The 19,201-nt window shown below is 39.5% G+C and overlaps 1 long non-coding RNA gene across 1 annotated transcript; it reads left to right on the top strand.

Moving 5' to 3' along the window:
* The first annotated feature begins 922 nt into the window (after positions 1-922).
* Positions 923-3,558, top strand: LOC126374230 (uncharacterized). The gene is made up of 4 exons (XR_007567413.1): positions 923-935; positions 1,537-1,572; positions 2,996-3,058; positions 3,502-3,558. It is a non-coding gene; the product is annotated as an uncharacterized LOC126374230 (long non-coding RNA).
* Positions 3,559-19,201: the final 15,643 nt, after the last annotated feature.

Here is a 19,201-nt window from a genome sequence, read left to right as displayed (position 1 = left end):
CCAGGGTCATCAACCCTGATGTCAGGGTCATGATTGAGCCGCCAAAGGCCCCTGACACGGCTCATGTAACGATTACTCACTCGATTTAAGAGAATTATGTAGATAGCATTCGATGCGTCTACTAGTCGAAGTCTACGCTATTTGTCGCGTAAAGTGCGATAGCGTAACCTGTGCGTTATGTAATGATATAGCAGTCATCATCACTAATTTAAGAGTTTATTAAAGGTGTTTTAAATGTATTATTTTCAGTCGCATCGCAGAACGTCTGGGATTATCATCAATGAAGTTGTAAGATACATTGATATATATTTATAATACTACCATGAAGTAACTAATATACCACGTAATAAGGAGGGTCCCTCACCATACTAGAAAAGGTACCACTGAAACGCGCGCAAATAGAGTGCTGGCGGCGAGTATTTGTACTAACTGTCAAAGTAGTCGTAATGATACGACACACCGCCACTAGATGGCACTTATGTAGGCTTATACGGTGGCGACATCTAGTTTCTCCATGGCGAAATAGAGTAACAATATTATACTACAGATCCTACTCAAACTACAAACAAAATAGCGCCAATGGCAAGCATTGGTGCTATATATAAAAGGCCTGGTGGCATGTCACTACTTTAAAAAAAAAGCGAAAGGTTCCTGACTGACTGACATACTCATCACGGAATCTCAGAAACTACAAGCGGTAGGAGTCTCAAATTTCGCATGGGGATTCCTTTTTTTGGACGTAGGTGCTCGCTAAGGTGGGATTTTGTAGCAAAGTTTGTATGAAACGCGAACGAAGTCGCGGGTAACAGCTAATTATATTTATTAAATCGTTTTTATCCATCTCACTTTGTTCTTCCCTTCCAGATCATTTGTTTGTATTATTGTTTCAGCCGGCAAATGTCAAAACAACTCTGCAAATGAAGGAGGCTTTAGAGGTAAGAAACTATTACTCTCTCTCTCTCTCTTCACTAACATCTCTTTATCATCATCAATTTATGAGCCACGCTCTTGTCGGTAGCATTCTTCATTCTTGTCTATCAAGGGTCTATTCTTTGACATCCGTATAAGACACGACATTCGCCTTCTCTTTAATGTGTTGTCTTCCCCGTCCTCTCTTGCCTTCTACCTTTCCTTTTGTGATGTTTTTAAAAGATTCGTAGAGTCTTATTAAGTGACCAATCATCTTGCCTTATCTGTCCTCAATAACTCTTAATATTTGTCTCCTTTCTCTTACTCTAACTGGCACTTAAAAAATAATAATAATAAATAAATAAAAATAATAAAAGGTACTTAATCAGAATTTCATAATTTGTTTGACCTATGAAACTGCCCCATTCCCATACATTTTATTGAACTCGATACTGTAAAAGACCAAAGGGAAGCCCTCGGGCCTGTTGTTTTACATTTTGTATCGAGTGAGAGCCTTCAGCGCTCTTCATTTGCCCGGCCAAATTTTTAATGCCATATGTGGCAAATCTGCGATAAATCACGTCAAAAAATTTTTTTATGAAATCCGTTTTATCTGTTTATTTGCAGAAAAATAATCGAAAGTCATCTATCGAAGAATATGACGTAAGTACTTACTCTTATGCATGGTATAAGAAAACCACGTGCTCATGCCCAATCCCATTGAAAAACCGCCATTGCTAGCCGTTTGATGACGTATGTGTTACCATTAAATTGGTATCTCCAAAATTAAGTGAATTACTGTCTAACAGCTAACAGAACTAAGAATAACAGCCTCCGTGGTCTAGTGGTTAGCGTTAGGCTCACGATCTGGAGGTCCGGGTTCGATTCCCGGTGGGGACATTGTCGAAATCACTTTGTGAGACTGTCCTTTGTTTGGTAAGGACTTTTCAGGCTTGAATCACCTGATTGTTCGAAAAAGTAAGATGATTCCGTGCTTCGGAAGGCACGTTAAGCCGTTGGTCCTGGCTATTAGCCGTAAAAAACCACCTTCACCAACCCGCAGTGGAGCAGCGTGGTGGAGTATGCTCCATACCCCCTCCGGTTGATTGAGGGGAGGCCTGTGCCCAGCAGTGGGACGTATATAGGCAGTTTATGTACTGCCTAACATAATGTATTTAATTACTTTAACTTGTCACTTGTATAGTAAATCTTTTACTACAAGTACAAAATTTCCTTGCAAAGTACATTAAAACCGTTGGGAAATGGCAACGCAGGGCGGGATGACGTCAGCTGGGCTAACCTTGAAATGTTAGCTGTCACTTTTGAGCCAACCTGATTTTTTTATACCAAGGTTTTAAGAATGCGTACTAAGCCTCGTGAATCCGATCAATGTTTATTATTCTCTTTTTTTTATTCCAGGGTGGCAACAAGAGAGATAGTCAAGGACAAATATCTATCGTTAGTATCCAATTTTTAACCGAGTACGGCTAAATCATCACCGGCAAGAGCGCAGCTCTTAAATAGAGAGAGAGAGAGAGAGAGACGGCGAAATAAAAGGAATGGTTACGTGTTTGACCGCTTTGTATGCATGTGTGTTTGTACGTTTGTTTCATCGTAATTTCTAAACTGCTTATCAGAATGTAACAAATGAGGTGTCACTAGAAGCGTCTTGATTGTCTGCTGGTTATAGGCTATGTGACGTCACACTACAATCAATGTGGCGCCCTATAGAGGACATAAACTGATGACTTTTTTTTCTCAAGTGTATCATGTTGGGTATCAAATTAATGGGCTTAATTAGCACATTTCAAATATGTACATTACTATTAGCGTTTACCTGCGATTTTTATACAGACCTTCAAGTAGCAATAAAGAACTGAATTTTGTCTTTTTCAACATGATGGTACCCATACCCATACGTATTGTTTACCTATTAGCATGTGGTCACCATATTCATCTCAGCATTTAAATAACAAAGTTTTTTTTGCTCGGTCTCATCCTGTTGGAGATACCGGGCGCGGGTTGTATGTCTGTCACGTAAATATTTTCTTTCTATCGATTGCAAAAAAATAAACAAATTTTACAGAAAAGCCTCGCATCAAGGCGCCCGAAAAAATTGTCTGTAGACAGACGAGATTTGTTGTCAATGGTAAGTCAACTTGTATTATAGATGAACACTTACAACCAACCCGCTATCAAAGAAAAAGACATGTTGCTTCTCGAACGGGAGCACCGGTTCAAACCCCGGTATCGTACTTGCACCAACGAGTATTAATTTATCTTAAGTGCAATTTTCAGTGACACAGTTGGCTCGACCTATCACGTTGGTCTAACAGAAAGCTCGGGTACTTAGTTCATCTTGCGATGGATTTACCTTAACCTCTTCTTCTATCGTGTGGGTTGTGAGGTGGATTACCAACCTCATCAACCCTGGTGTCAGAGTTACTAATGAACCGCCAAAGGCCCCTGACATGACTCTGACTTAACATGCCTTCTGAAGCACGGATCGTCATACTTAACCAATTGTGAATTATATAAAGCTTATGTGTTGTATTATTTGTTGCTGTTATTTTATTTTGTTTGGTTTTAAAGGCTACGCGAGCAAATGCGAATAGTTTGGATGATCTACTAAATAACACAAATTATGACGATAGTAAGTACAAAAGTATCCATAATATACTTATTATTTTACTCAAATATACAAGCACACATATTGTGGTAAAAGATGTGTTGCTGTTGCAGTTTCTTGTCGTTTCTTATCATCGGCCGTAACGAAACGACGAAGTACCTTACCTACTTGCGAAATGAAGTGACGTCGGTTCAATAATGTTAAATACGTAGCTAAGTTTAACCCCCCAGAGCCGCACATAGTACACAGATCTAATTATAAGTTAAAAAGCTAAAAACAAACGTTTTTCAGAGAATATAATAAAGAGGTCCGAAATGGAGCCGACACGGGACCGACACAACAGCGACACGACGGAGTTGAGCAAGAAATATGACAACATGTCCAAGATGATAGGTAACACTGTAACACTAGTTATTACTGTCTTGAAGATCTTGACGCCTAACGCCGCATTCCTAAAACTCGAGCCAAGCCCTCCTGCAATTACACTTATGATTCAAAAAGCAAAATCGAATTTGGATTTGAAATTCTTATTACAAGAAGCACAAGCAAAGGCTCTATATCCAGATATTCCAGATAAGGGTCCCTGATTATTTGTGGCTCTGCCCACCCGTTTAGGGGTTACGGGCGCGAGTTTATGTATGGGTGTTTATCTTGTACAATGTTGAAATGTTTCAGGAGCGAAAAAAGCAATGGAGGCTTTCAAAAGAGTCAAAATTAAAAAAGTTGAAGCTCCAGAACCAATAAGTCCGCATGAGGTACGTTTGCGTTCCATAAAACTAAGCTTTTATTTGTCTCCATTATGTATAATCAATCATTGGAAAAAAATAACAGTAGGTCTGGCCCGCACAGCAGCCCAGTTGGTAGAACGCTTTGAGGTCGCAGATTCGTTTGTTTTCGAATTCACATTTGGATCATAAATGATTATCAAGTGCTCAGCGGTGAAGGAAAACATCGTGAGGAAATCCATATTCCCGAGAAATGCATTTTCGGAGGCATGTGACCTGTATTGTGCTGATTTTCTCTTCGCGGGTTGGAAGGTCAGACAGGCAGTCGCTTCTGTAAAAAACCGGACCTGTCAAATCTTCAGGTTAGGTAAGTAGACCCTGTGAAAAACGGTATAACGCCAAGGAGTTGCTGAGGTCCGCACCGCACCGATTCGCATCGGAAGAACGACGACATATTACCGTTCTTTGACGATGTCAACTACATCGAACTTTTTGTATCCATGCGCTATCAATTTGCGCCATGGGGAAGGTTGTATGGGTTGTGAGATCAATAACCAACCTCATCAGCCCAGGGTTACTATTATACTAGAACCGCTATGCTCTTGCAAGGCCCTTGACATAGCTCATGTAACGACTACATACTGAGGTAAATAATCGCCATCAAATAGACTAGCTTCCAACTAGTTAAATCAGTTACTTTTTACTAAACGTCAAAACACGAACAATGGAATTTGTACGAAAAAGCACACCGTGACGTCATAGAAATACGTGACAAAATATCGGACTTATTATTAAGTTTTTCTCGACTAAAATTATTAAATACCTAAGTTAAATAGAAAAAGAAAATATTTTTCGTTAGTTTTAGATCTGTCTTTATTTAGTAATCAGAATTTCATAATTTACCTTGAACCTAGTACATACGTACATAAATATAACATAAACTCTCTATAGTCTCACAGCTGGGCAAAGGCCTCCCCTCAATCAACTGGAGGGGGTATGGAGCATACCTAGAACCTAGTACATAACCCAATTAACTTCTAAACTACCGTCTTTACGATGGATGTACCTCTGACTACCCTATTGGGATATAGTCGTGAGCTTATGGTTAGTGTTAACATCGTAAGACCGAGATTTCCGGAGACAATAGTTTAACGGTTTGGATTTTCAAAGACCATTCGGTCTTTTGTTTTTGACCGAATGTTCTTTAAAAATCCAAACCGTTTTGTATGTTTCCCCAGAACTACGACAAGCCGACGGAATATCTAGACCGCATCCAAAGCCAGAGCATCGACATTACGATCCTATGGCTAGCCCTCAACGAAGAGTGCGCGGCCATGGGCGACCCTGGCGTGCAGCGGCTGTACGTGGCATACACGTTCATCGGCCACGGCGGCGCCGACCTCGAGACGCCGCTCTCGCTGCCCAAACCCAAACAGTCCACGGACAAGTGCTACTTCAACTTCAAGAAGTGTGAGTACTTTCCCTTTTACAGATACAAACTTGAACTCAAAAATATCTTTATTCATTAGGTAACATAGTTACATTTTGAACCATCAAAATCCCTCAAAATCAAAGTTCCTAATTGCTACCTGATTGAAGGTGATCGTTTCTCTTCATTCGAAGCTATTGTGTTAGATAAGCTCGCCCCCTATTATATTGGACTTAACCATAGCTGGCGAGGATTGGGTGTATATACCGCTGCCTATTCCTTCGACGATACAAGCGTCTTCTCTACGACTACTTCATAATTATTGGTGGCTCCGCATTACTTTTACATGGCAATTGAAGAGCGCAGAAGGCTGTTATCCGCCGTAAATTTTATCGAAATAAGTCTGAGGGTTCCCAGGTGGACGCAAACCTCGGCTCAGGACATCGTTTAAGAGGATTTTGGCACTTGTTGGCACCTCTTGTCTTGTTTTATTCTTTTCTTTTTCAAAGGATTGCTAGACGAAAACTCAACTTCTGAATTAAGCTCGCTTTTGTACGTGTTTGTTTCTGTGCTACTTCCGTGTAATTTCTTTGTGTGTAATAAAGAATTCATTCGCCATTACTATTAAGGTGTGGAATTCTCTGCCTGGGAATCTGTTTCCCGAAAAGAACAAATTGGGCCTTTTCAAGACAAAAGTGAATAGGCATTTTCAAAGTAAGAATGTTCCATCTTCGCCACACAGTTACTTACCATCAGGTGATATTGCAGTCAAATGCTTGCCTCTCTCAGCGTTCCAGCTGACAGACGGCGAGATGCCGATCCTGGGCCGCATGGCGCGCTGCCGCAGCCCCACCAAGGGCCCGCCCGACACCAGCGAATGCATCGTGTTCACCGTCGTCAGCGAGCCCGTCGAGGACCCGCTCGGCCTCAACAACTGCGAGGATATCGGGTCAGTACATGCAACATTATAGTATACAAAACATCGCCCAGTTTCTTTGATTCATATGTCCTAGTAGTTGCAACTTCCGAACACCTATCGCTTAGGATTAGTGCTAATCGGCGTAGGAAGAACGTAGTAAGATAATGATCATGGAAAAAAGTTGACATCGATCAAAAAAGTTAGGCTATGGCTTAGAATAAGGAATAATACTACGTATAGAAAGGCAATTCTCCGCTCCCCACCAGCGCCTGAGCTAGGATTACCTCATCTCCCCTCGAACATAGTTTTGAATCGTGAAGGTAGCGCGCGGAACGTTGTTTTTATTTTTTATCAGTTTAGTTTATATGTTCGAATTTTGAAATTGAACGCCGACGTTCTTTCGTTTGATTCGAATATTAGATCTCATAGTAATTGCCCGCGGTGTTTGGTTAACGGTGAGAGCGGTCAGTCTTTGGGTTGGTTTTGGTGGGTGTTTTGTTGTATTTATTTCTCTTTTTTCTCTATGCTAATGTGTTGTTAAATGTTTGCGGCGTCTTAAAGCTTCTTTTTGTCAATCGTTCAGCAACGCGCACCTGTTCTTCGGCGACCTACTGGCGTACTCGGCCGGCAGCGACACGTATACGGAGGTGATCCCCGTCCGCGCCGCGCACCAGGACGAGAGCGTGTGCGGCGTCCTCGCCATCAAGTCAGTACAATACGTTTGAATCCCGGCACGGGCTCTAAACCACTTAATTCGACTTTACATATACAGCCTATACACGTCCTACTGCTGGGCACAGGCCTCCCCTCAAAAAACTGGAGGGGGTATGGAGCATACTCCAACACGCTGCACGCACCACTGCGGGTTGTTCGAGGTGTTTCACAGCTAATATCAGGGATCAACGGCTTAACATGCTTCCAAAGCTTTATTAGACAATTAGGTCGATTCAAGCCTGCAATGTCTTTACCAAAGTCCCCATCGGGAATCAAACCCGGACCTCCAGATCGTGAGCCCAACTCTCAAACACTAGACCACGGAGGCTGTTCGACTTCATGGGTTTGAATTCATGTTTGGATCATAGACAATAATAATTGACATAACGTGGTTTCTGGCATTTGTGCCCGGTTAATGGCAATAGACTCCCCCCTACTACACGGGACTCAAACATAGCTGGAGAGGAATGGGTGTGTACTATACCCCTCTGCCTACCCTTTCGGAGATACAAGCGTGATACTGTTATGTTATGTGTTGTGATGTTTAACTTCGGCTCGACTTGATGAATTCTGATTGTCATGTATTACTTTTGGAATTTTAAATTGCTCGCGTCGCTTCTCCTCAGTCATAACATGTTTGTGTTATGTTGTCAGGGTGGACGGTCTGGATGTCGTCCGCAAGTGTCTGATGATAAGCTCCGTATCCGAGCAGCTTCAGCCCGGCGTCAGCTTCTGGTAAGCTACCATATGTCACATTTACCTCATACACCAATCAAGCAATCTGAGTTTATGAACAGTCCGAACTCCTAGCTTAATGTTGTCGCTTTGATAGCTGGGAAATGCCAAATTGGAGATGTCCTTAAAAAGGTTTAGTACGATCTACTCTGAACCGGCGATGAAACGATTGATGAATGTGGAGGAAACAAGAGAAGTATGTCAGGATCGAAGCAAAGGGAATTCTTGGTAGGTTATTACAAGCTGATTACCTGATTGTCCGAAAGTAAGATGATCCGTGCTTCGGAAAGCACGTTAAGCCATTGGTCCCGGTTACTACTTACTGATGCAAGTATGTAGTCCTTACATAAGCTATGTCAGGGGCCTTGGCGGCTCAGTAATAACCCTGACACTAGGGTTGATGAGGTTGGTATTCCACCTCACAACCGACACGATAAGAAGAAGAAGAGCAGGCAGAAACATAAAGTACAGTCAAATATGACAAACTTATACTGATAAAATGAATTATGCTGTCAGCTGTTCTACGCACCATGTTAAAGCGCAAGGACTATAGATCGTCAAATCCGCGCTGGATGACGTCAAAAAAATTCATAAACACAAATGCTCACGTTTCGTACTCTTCGATGTCGCTTAAACGGACGGGCAGCTCAAGGCACCGCATCGCACTTACCCATCTCTGCTTTCCTATATCTATCCTCTTCTGTCACACAGAACAGTCATTTGCTAGAGTTAATACGGGACGAATCGACGAGGCGATTGGAGTGCGGTCGTATTCCCTCTCTTTATCTCGCTCTGGCAGATGACGGTTCCGAGTGACAGAAAAGGATAGAAACATAGGAAAGTGCAACCCTACAACCCTTTTTCCTATCTCATCCTATCCTAACTCTTTCTCCTTCATTTCAGATCTCGGTCCTACCCAAGTATACACTATCGGCTAGATGTAAATTATTTATTGTACTGCATTGGAAACATGTTTCCTTTATTTGCTGTAATAAATATGCTTATATCTGAATTTGTCACCTGTAGTCAGTAAACTTTAGAATAAAGTCATCACCTCCCTAGCGTTATGCCGTTTCTCACAGAGTACACTCACCTAACTTGAAGATTTGACAGGTCCGGTTTTTCACAGAAGCGACTGCTTGTCTGACTTTCTCACAAGCGAATAGAAAACCAGCCCAATACAGATTAGGTCACATACCTCCGAAACGCATTTATCGGAAATATGGGTTTCCTCACGATGTTTTTCTTCACCGCTGATAAACATTTATAATCCAAACATGGATTCTCTAAAACAAATTCCAATATCATCATTTTGGCCTGTGCTGGTTTGAACCTGCGACCTCACAGTAAGCAGCAAGCTTTCTGCCAACTGGACTCTTATCATCATTAATTTAAGATCCACGCTCCTGTTGGTGTAGTATTCTCTATTCTTGTCTATCAAAGGCCAATTCTTTGGTTTCCTTATGAGACACGACGTTCGCCTTCCCTTTAATCTATTCCATGTAACGTTGTTTTACACGGACACAGTTATCGTACACGCGCATCTGTGCGTGTGACGTCCGATGCCCATACGATTGAAGACTAAATTAAGACCGAGGGGGTGAGGTAAACCTAGCTCAGCCGCTGGTGGCGAGCGAAGAATTGCCGAGATACTTTCAGGACGTCCACTGTCAACTTATAATCATTGCGATGAACATCTTTAAATTTTATTTTTATGATCATTTTGTGAAAGTTTTAGATGATGTTATTGTTTTGCTGTTTGATGTCATTAAAATAAGTTTCTTCTTCGTCAAAAAAATATATTTTTAAAAGCTTTATATTATAAACTAGCTAATATGTTATTACCCATAATCGTATAATAAATTTCAATTCACTATACGAAATCACAATAAAATCTACTGCCCTATCCATATATTAGGCATTAGACTATGGCGTATCGATCTAAAATACAAAATTTAAACTCCGAACCCGAATCTGTCTTACTCAAAATAGAGTGAGAACGAGAGGAAGTAAGAGATAGAGTGAATAGAGCGTCTTAGTTTGAATAGCGAGGCGGTAGACATCGCACGCGCAGCCGTCCGCGCGACCGAAATACCCCGATCGGCGATCGAACCGTTTCGTAATGCTCTCGAAATAATTCCGATAATTATACCGATACGTTTCGCAATCCCACCCTTGTGTAAATAACACCCCACCCCCAGTGCACACATGTGAACATTGTTTACATACAGTGGAAGTGACAGTGACATCAGTGGATATATAAAAGAAACGTAGATTTTTGGTAAATCTATAAAAGGAAGGAATTTAAATAAACATTTATAAACATAAAACGCTTATAAAAGTAGCACTGATAACTATTTACATTATCAATCACATAAAATACTTAACATAGTTAAAACACATGGTTATAACCGGGGTTTTACCGCGTTAAATCAGGATTATAAAACTCCGATCATGGCACTTGCAATGGTGTCGAAGTATCGGCAGTCTCATATTCCTGATTTAACCCGGTAAGAACCCGGTATTATGCGTTTTAATTATGATAATAACTGCGTAATCCTCAAAAAAGTACTTGACATAAAATAGGAAATGAAAACGAAACTAAACATTATAAAATAAAAGCAGAATGATAGTACGAAAAACAACATACGCAGTAAATGCTCAACAACAGAATTGTGAACGGAACTACATAATACAACACACAACATACAATATTCCACACCGAATCACAAGAGAAATTCATTCATAAATACTGCTAAATGCAGCTTAAAGCGACAACATTACACTTAAACATTCAACACATAATCTGTAATGTAGCACTACATACTTTTTGAACTAGATTCGAATGATAATCATATCCTGTTTATGGAAAACATATTAGTATTAAACATTGTAACATTAGCCTGTTTACGCCAACTTTTGGCGTGTAACATTCTGATGAATTTATTTTGCGGTTCTTTTTACCAATCTTTATACGTTTAAACTTGCTGTTAATACTGTTATATTAAATACAGTCTTAGTAACGCATGACTTCGCCTTAAAATAAAGTTCACCATGTGAAGTGTATTGACGTCAAACCTTCAATATCTACGCCGGATTATAAAGATAAGTACAATTGAATAGCGAATCTTTGAGCTCTTAATGATGTTAGCTAGATCTCTGATCAGCAATATATCTCGGTTGACGGGTCGCGTCGATATATCGAGTTCACATTTAGAACTGTGTCTTCGATTCGATTGATATTTTAAAACAGTACTTGTAACGATTTATTTCGCTACTTTTATACGTTTAAAGATAGCGGTTTAAAAGTGATTTAAGAGACGAATATTTCAGACTTTTATGATTTGATATAAGTAGAAGTAAATCGTGAATCGTTATGAAGTCTAGACTTCTTAGCAGAAGATTAATCGTTCAATCAATCTACGGACTGCATAGGCGCTACTCGTCCTTGCCCCACTGGCGTGCCAAAGCCACGACGCTTTTAGACCGCGCGCCCGCTCTCACCAACTTTCTCGACACCCATTCAACACATTATCAACCTTACTCGCTTGTGATTAATACCACAGAAACTGCCCAGTGAAACTAGTTTCTCTGTTATCCCAGCAAAAGTTAGTTTAAAATGCGCTCAAGGGATTTTAAACCGTATAAATGGTAATTTAAGGTGCGAAAGAAATGTGTGTTGTAAACTGTGGAACGCGGAGCTAGGTTCGCGTTGACATTTGGGTGCTGAAGTTATTTCATTGCTACTGCTCTCGCGAAGGTCTCCTTCAACGTATCATGTACAGTCATGACCAATATAATGTATCCACTTTAGGACTCTGTCGCACTAACATATTTGACATTTAATGAGACTCACAGTTCAATTTGTCAAAAAAGTGAATGTGACATGGTACCAAAGTGTATACATATTAATGCTCGTTACCGCACTAGACTGTTACCGACAATATCAACTGTCGTGTGTCCAGAGCATGTTTCCGTTTGCGTGCCAATTTTTCGTTGTTTACTGCAAAAAAAAATCGGTTTATTTACATTTTTATGAATGATTTACGTAAGTCGATATTTATGTGCTCTGTTTATTTCGACACAGATTTCAATTTGTCAAATCAATATGTATGTATAAAAATATTGATTGTAGATGTTCACTCTCTCTTCCATTTTTTATTTCACTCTACTCTCCCTGTAATATAATTATAATCGCTGAAGAAACAATAAACCTGAAATAGGCGTCACAAAAAAATAAAAAAGAAATAAGGCAAATTATATATTTTTGACCCAAAATAAAGTAAATTAACGTATAATTTATATATTCTTCATTATCACTAATTTCAGGGCCACGCTCTTGTCGCTGTAGCATTCTCCTGCTACTTTCTTTTAGGGAAAATAGGGCAGTAGATTTCCTCTTATTGAAATTAATTAATTTAATTTTCTTCTACTTATGTCTACTATAGAAAACGGGCTTTATCTTAAAAACAATCACTAACTATTATCGGTTCATTGTAACGGCGCATACAATATTTTCATTCGTTTATTACGCTACAGCATGTTGATCAAAACCAGTGATGGGCCAGGAATATTCCCGTTGTAATAACTCTTTAATTGTAAGCACAATGGCCCCGATTCCCGCAGACACCTCCTAATTTTATTTAAAGTTAAGAAATCAGAAATTAGAATCATTTATTCAACGTACATACATACATACATAAACTCACGCCTATTTCCCACCGCAGAGACAGAGCACAGCAGAGACTATAGAATTCCATTTGCTTCGATCCTGACACACTTCTCTTGCTTCCTCCACATTCATCAATCGCTTCATACACGCACGCCGGTTCAGAGTAGATCGTATTGAACCTTTTCTAAGGACATCTCCAATTTGGTCATCGTAAGTCCTTCTCGGTCTTCCTCTGCCAGCCCTACCATCAACTTTCGCTTTATATACCGCTTTTGCAATTCTATTATCCTTCATCCGCTCTACGTGTCCAAACCAAACTAACATTCCCTTCTCAATCCTAGTCACTATATCGTCTTTTACACCACATCTCTGTCTAATCACACTGTTTCTCACTCTATCACTCAACATTATTATTCAACGTAATGTTGAATTTACGTCATTTCGCAAGGTGTTATGGCTGAGTAGAAGAAATGACAAGAAACTGCAACAGCAACACATCTTTTAAATCAATGATAGTATACATTACAAGTTATTCAATAATTAGAGGAACACATTCAATACCTGACTTTTTATCATTTAGGTAGTCATAAATCCTATAATAAGCTTTTTTACATAGAGTAAGCTTCACATGAGCTTTAAATTTATTTTCTGACAGATTTAAAATAAACCTGTTAAACCTGTCATTTTCTTATCCGACGAAAAGGAAAGGAACGGATGATTGACAACTGTTCATTTTAAAATGAATGAATAACCCGTGCGAATGAAATAGACATCTCGCTCATTTGAAACCCCTTTGACGTGTGCTGACAACTTAATTCTGTCGGGTTATTGGCCAATATAAAATTACAATACAATACAATACAAATACACTTTATTGCACCAAAATAAAAAGAAATAATTACAAAAAGTCTTGGAAAAAAAGAATTTTGGAAGGGCTTTTTAAATTTCTGCCTAAAATTGACGTGTGTTCCATTAATTTTAGGCCTGTCGATTGCTCGTCCCTTTCTTTTTCAGTGGATAAGAAAATGACAGTTATAACTTAAAATAAAGATGGTGTGTACAGAAATCAGCACCATTGACTGCTTTTCTTTTTGAAATTGTTCTTTCTTGTACTCTGGTAGCAAATGGAATTCTATAGTCTCTGCTTACCCCGGTGGGAAATAGGCGTGAGTGTATGTATGTATGTACTCTGGTTTTATCTGCCTAAAGGTTTAGGTAGCTTTTTAGATAAGTTTCGCGCCTTTTTACTCATGGGAACGTTCCAGAAGTGGGAACATTCTCCCTTTTTTTTTGACGTGACTTATTGTAGATTTGCTGCAGATGGCATTAACTACTTGGCCGGACAAATGGGGAGCGCTGAAGGCTCTCACCCGGTACAACGTTTAAGACAACAGGCCTGAGGGTGCCCAGTTGGGCGCGAACCTCGGCTCAGGGCGTCGTCTGAGAGGTAAAATATTTGAAAGAATTAATCGACCCTAGGGGGTCGATAGCGATAAGCGCTGAATGAGGGAAATCGTCGACCACGCCGGCGGGGTCGGTATCGGGGACCTGAGAACATTCTCCCGAACGGCACATCATTGGTCAAAATTATGGCTTAGGGGACATCTCGTCCCAGTCTTAAACTGGGCCCAGGGACGAATTTGCCCTTTTCTAATTTGATAGTGGGTAACTGGGCCCTATAGTAAACAAACACAGCGGTGGTTCTCCACGATGTACTCGTATATTATTGGCTTCCATTCAGACTCTCGACTCATTTCGCAAATGTAATATTAGTCAATCTCCGAGATTATTTACACATTGATTTAAACTCTTTTGTAAATGGATCCTGTTTGGATGTAGCTCAAAAATGTTATATTGAATCTACTAAGTCTGTAGGTATAATGATAGCCCTGCTCCGGTTCGAGCTCTAACAAAGATAAATTATGAAATTCCGATTACTAAATAAAAACAGATCTAAAGCTGACAAAAACGTTCCCTTTTTGCTCAATCAAGAAAAACGCAATAATAATATGCGACATTTAATCACGTTTTTCTATGACGTCACAGTATCCTTTTCATACAAATTCCATAGTAATTTCGTGTTTTGACGTTTAGTAAAAAGTTAGTGATTTGACTAGTTGGAAACTAGCCTATAGTGCCCGGTTTACATACGATGTAAGTGCAAACAGCAAACGGGGGTTAAAATGGCCACATCGAACTTACTTTTATATACGCAAATGTCAAATTGTAATATTGCTTTTTTATTTTTATAAATTGCTTCGATGTGGCCTTCTTAACCCACCCGCAGTGGAGCAGCGTGGTGGAGTATGCTCCATACCCCCTCCGGTTGATTGAGGGGAGGCCTGTGCCCAGCAGTGGGACGTATATAGGCAGTTTATGATGATATGGCCTTCTTAACCCCCCAGGGTTATTTTGGATTGTAAATATTAATTCTACTCCAAAACAGCATAAGTTTAATTAGCTCCGTTATTTCCCGGACCACCCGGCTGGCGACACGTCACTATCTAGAGAGCTTGTAACTCCACAACTCAAAAAGAATGCGTTACAAAATCTTGAAAGAGTGCGAAGTGTGAAAGCAATGCGTAAGAATTGATGTAAACACGGAAATAGCAACTGGCGTAGTAGCAAAGCTAATATTTGACTACGAAAATAATGTGTTAGGTACTATGAACGGCATTAAAAATAGAATAGGAAATTAAGATTTACTTAAATGAAAGATGTGGTTTTAAGACTGACTTTGTTCCAAAAAGGAAGAGGAAGGGAGGATCGAAATATTGCAGTCATAACTAATTTACGAGCGGCGCTCTTGTCGGTGTAGCATTCTCCATGTTACTTTTTATTGAAAAATAGGGCAGTGGTTTCTCTCTTGCCTTCCACTTCGCAGTACTCTCTCTGACGCGAGTGGGATGGCGCCCAGAGTAGTCTATTTCAAAGCTGTACTAACTAGGACTTCTGTCCTCCGCCTCTGAATAGTATTGACAGTTACTGCAGCTGCCCTATGACAGGTTCCAGTATAAAAGTAAAAAAAAGTAAAGTGAGGTTGAAGTAGTAGGTAGTAGTAAGTCTAGTTAGTGTACTTAGTAGTAGTGTACTAAATATTGTAGTAACTAGAGCATTTTATTTCAAGCGTTTTTTGTTGACTCAAAAAGAATTGTAGGTATGTTACGTTACGAATAGTGATAGTGATTGTTTGTAGAAGAAGAAATAAACGTTTTTATTCTTTAGATCAATGTACTTATAAGTAGATAGAGGAAATGTTAGACGATTTTTTTCTTTTGACGTTACCGACGATTTGCCACAGATGGCATTAACTACTTGGCCGGATAAATGGGGAGCGCTGAGGGCTCTCACTCAGTAATTTGACGAAATCGCACCCTGGAAACTCCGTACAAAAACCACATTCTTACCGTGTGCCGCCTAACACGTAAGTGCGAGCGAGACAGTACGCATGCGCCCCCCTTCTTAGTGACTTACGGCCATTTAAGACTAAAGTTAGACCCAGAAGAGATCACTGGTCAGGTAAATCTCGCCATAAATTGGTGCGGAGCAGAGTTACCATTCTATTATTTTTTTATTCTATGTCCATGATTCACTCCGTGTATATAGCGGCTGACATTTCCGCCGGTCCACTGAGTGACGGCTCAGCTGCAAATAAAACGCCTGTCCGATGCATTGTCGCCTGCGTTACTCGTTACACAGTTTATTCGGGTCAGTATATCGATAAAAACTGCCTACTTCTCCCATCAGGTGTCGCTACTGTCGAGTGTTCCTAAATTTGACATTTCTTCTCGTTCTCTTCGAAAAACGGCAAAACGTCTTTGTACTGCGCATCGTAATTAAAGAGGATTAGCGGGGTTAGCCAAGTTGCAAAAAAAATATGGAGTTAAAATAAGGTGGCTTGTCAATCTCATTTATTTTGATCAGAAAACAGAAATCAGAATCATTTATGCAACGTAATTATCATTGATAAACTTGTTGAAGGTCAAAATGTAACATTTTTGAATTTACGTCAATTCGCAAGGTGTTATGGCTGAGGAGAAGAAATGACAAGAAACTGCAACAGCAACACATCTTTTAAATCAATGAGGGTAGATTACAAGTTATTTAATAACTAGAGGAACACATTCAATACTAGTCATTTTTATCATTTAGGTAATCATTAATCTTATAATAAGCTTTTTTACATAAAGTAAGCTTCATATGAGCTTTAAATTTATTTTCTGACAAATTTAAAATATGATCTGGTATTTTATCTCTGTCACTGTTGATTCTCATAAAATGTTTTGTAGCTTGGCTAGCCCTCCTAGTCCTCTGCCATTGCAGTCCTTTCGTCATTTTTGCGAGGCAACATACATAAACAACATAGATACCTACGTCCCCACTGTTAGACATAGGCTTCAAATTCAAATTCAAAAATATCTTTATTCAGTAGGTAACATAGTTACGAAGTTATGAACACTTTGAATCGTCAATTTTTACATAACGAACGTCTCATCCGCCTAAAACTACTGCAGCTTCTCACAACCTGTACAGCCGGGGAAAAGAAGCTGCAAGAAAAACCTCGGCATAGGGCCCTAGCCGTTCCTTAAAAAAAAAAAACATAAAATATTGGTATACAATTGAGTAATTTAGCTGCCTAAATATCAGTTCTCAGACAGTTAATCCCATGCATTCATATCTTCTAAATAATCACTAACTTTATAATAACCTTTTTTGTAAAGTTTTTGTTTAACTACTGTCTTAAAACAGTAGAAAGGCAAATTCTGAATCCCCTCAATCAACAGAAACGGGTATGGAGCATACTCCACCACGCTGTGTTAAGAACTAAATTAAAATACAACTGCACAAATCTAATGGAACACAAATAGAAATTCATTCAGTGGGCTTGTTTACAATTTGTGAAATATTGAGTCACAAGGCGAAGTATTCAGCAGTGGTGGGCGGCGCTAATTATACTACAGCCTCAAGTTCATGCACTTTTACTATAACTTATTTGTCAGTTTTGACTAATTATTACTGAAGCATTCCAAGAGAGACATAAATCGTTTTTATAACATAACATAACAAATACTTTATTGCACAAACAGGAAAAATACAAAACAAAAGAGAATTAAAATGAGTACAATAGGCGGCCTGTTTACTTTCTGTGGTCCAGTTGTTGAGCGTCGTCGGGCTTATGATTCGGAGGTTCCAAGTTTGAATCCCGGTGAGGATTCACTTTGTAATCCCTGTTTTGGTCAGGGCATTACAGATCCGATTGATCACTTAATTGTAACATGATCCGTGCTTCGGTAGGCACAACCCTGAAGTAATATTTTAGGTTGGTAACAAATTACAGAAACACTTCACAAGCTTCGATTCCAAATACCTCTTTGCGTATGTACTATTAATTTCCCAAATGACGTCAGACGGACTGACGGTAGATCATTGGCTATAGTTAATCTTATTTGGCCCTTCACTCAGTTATATTTGTCGCATCATAACATATGAAGACATTAATCCCAGAGGCGGATATCTCTGCATCGCATCTTGGTGATACGGCCCATCTCTGACAACTGCCATCAATTTTATCCGGGAAGAGCTTGGATGATATATTTTCAAGGTTCCGTTTAATCACCAGCATTCCGAAAGGTTTAATCTGGACTTAAGTAAACTGAGATTCAAGCGTTAAATATTCAACCTTTTCACACGATCTATTCATGGTTCCTTTGAAAACTCCAAAGTACGGAGACCAAAAAGGTGGACGAAACGGAAAAATAAACCCAAAAACTGATATCGCACAGCGCCATAAAATCTATCAGATCACGATGTTTATGAATAAGTATTTTTGTACAAAACGGTGGAATTCCGGACGCTGTCTGTGTTCCACGAAGCAAGTTCAAGTATATCTGTGCTGGCAACGACAGTGCATCCGCTGGCAGCTTGGCAGCGTTGACAGCTGTTGCGACACACATTCCTGCAAATGCAGCCAATGAGCTTACATATTTAACAAGCAAGCCCATACGAGACCAGTCAAAGGATTCTTTGAAAGTTTAATTTCTTGGGAATAGAATGAAGGACTTTCCCCGAACACACGATAGATGGCGTTGTTCGCTTTTAACGTGATAATTACCTATTTTCTCATCGCTAGGGTACGTAGTTATTCGAAAATGTAATGTAATGGCAGAAACATATACAAAACTGATTGTTGCTTAATATTTGGATCACATTATGCATAGAATGATGTTGCTACCTATGTTTCGTCTCTTTATTTTAATCAGAATAATAATGGGTGGAAGATGTAATTGTACCTGTGTAAAAAGTAAAAATAAGGGTCAACATTTATACCCAAAAACAAAGATAAAAAATGCATATGTCTGAAATTAGAACATTAAACATAGAAAAAACTTAACAACGCCATCTATCGTGTTTTTGGGGAACGCCGATTGCAAAGTGCGAAAAACGGAAATGTAATTAAAACTGTTTTTTT

The sequence above is a fragment of the Pectinophora gossypiella genome, chromosome 2 (genome assembly GCF_024362695.1).
Source record: "Pectinophora gossypiella chromosome 2, ilPecGoss1.1, whole genome shotgun sequence".
NCBI classification, from domain to species: Eukaryota; Metazoa; Arthropoda; class Insecta; order Lepidoptera; family Gelechiidae; genus Pectinophora; species Pectinophora gossypiella.
Note: the sequence above shows the minus strand (reverse complement) of the source record. Positions and strands in the feature narration are given on the sequence as shown.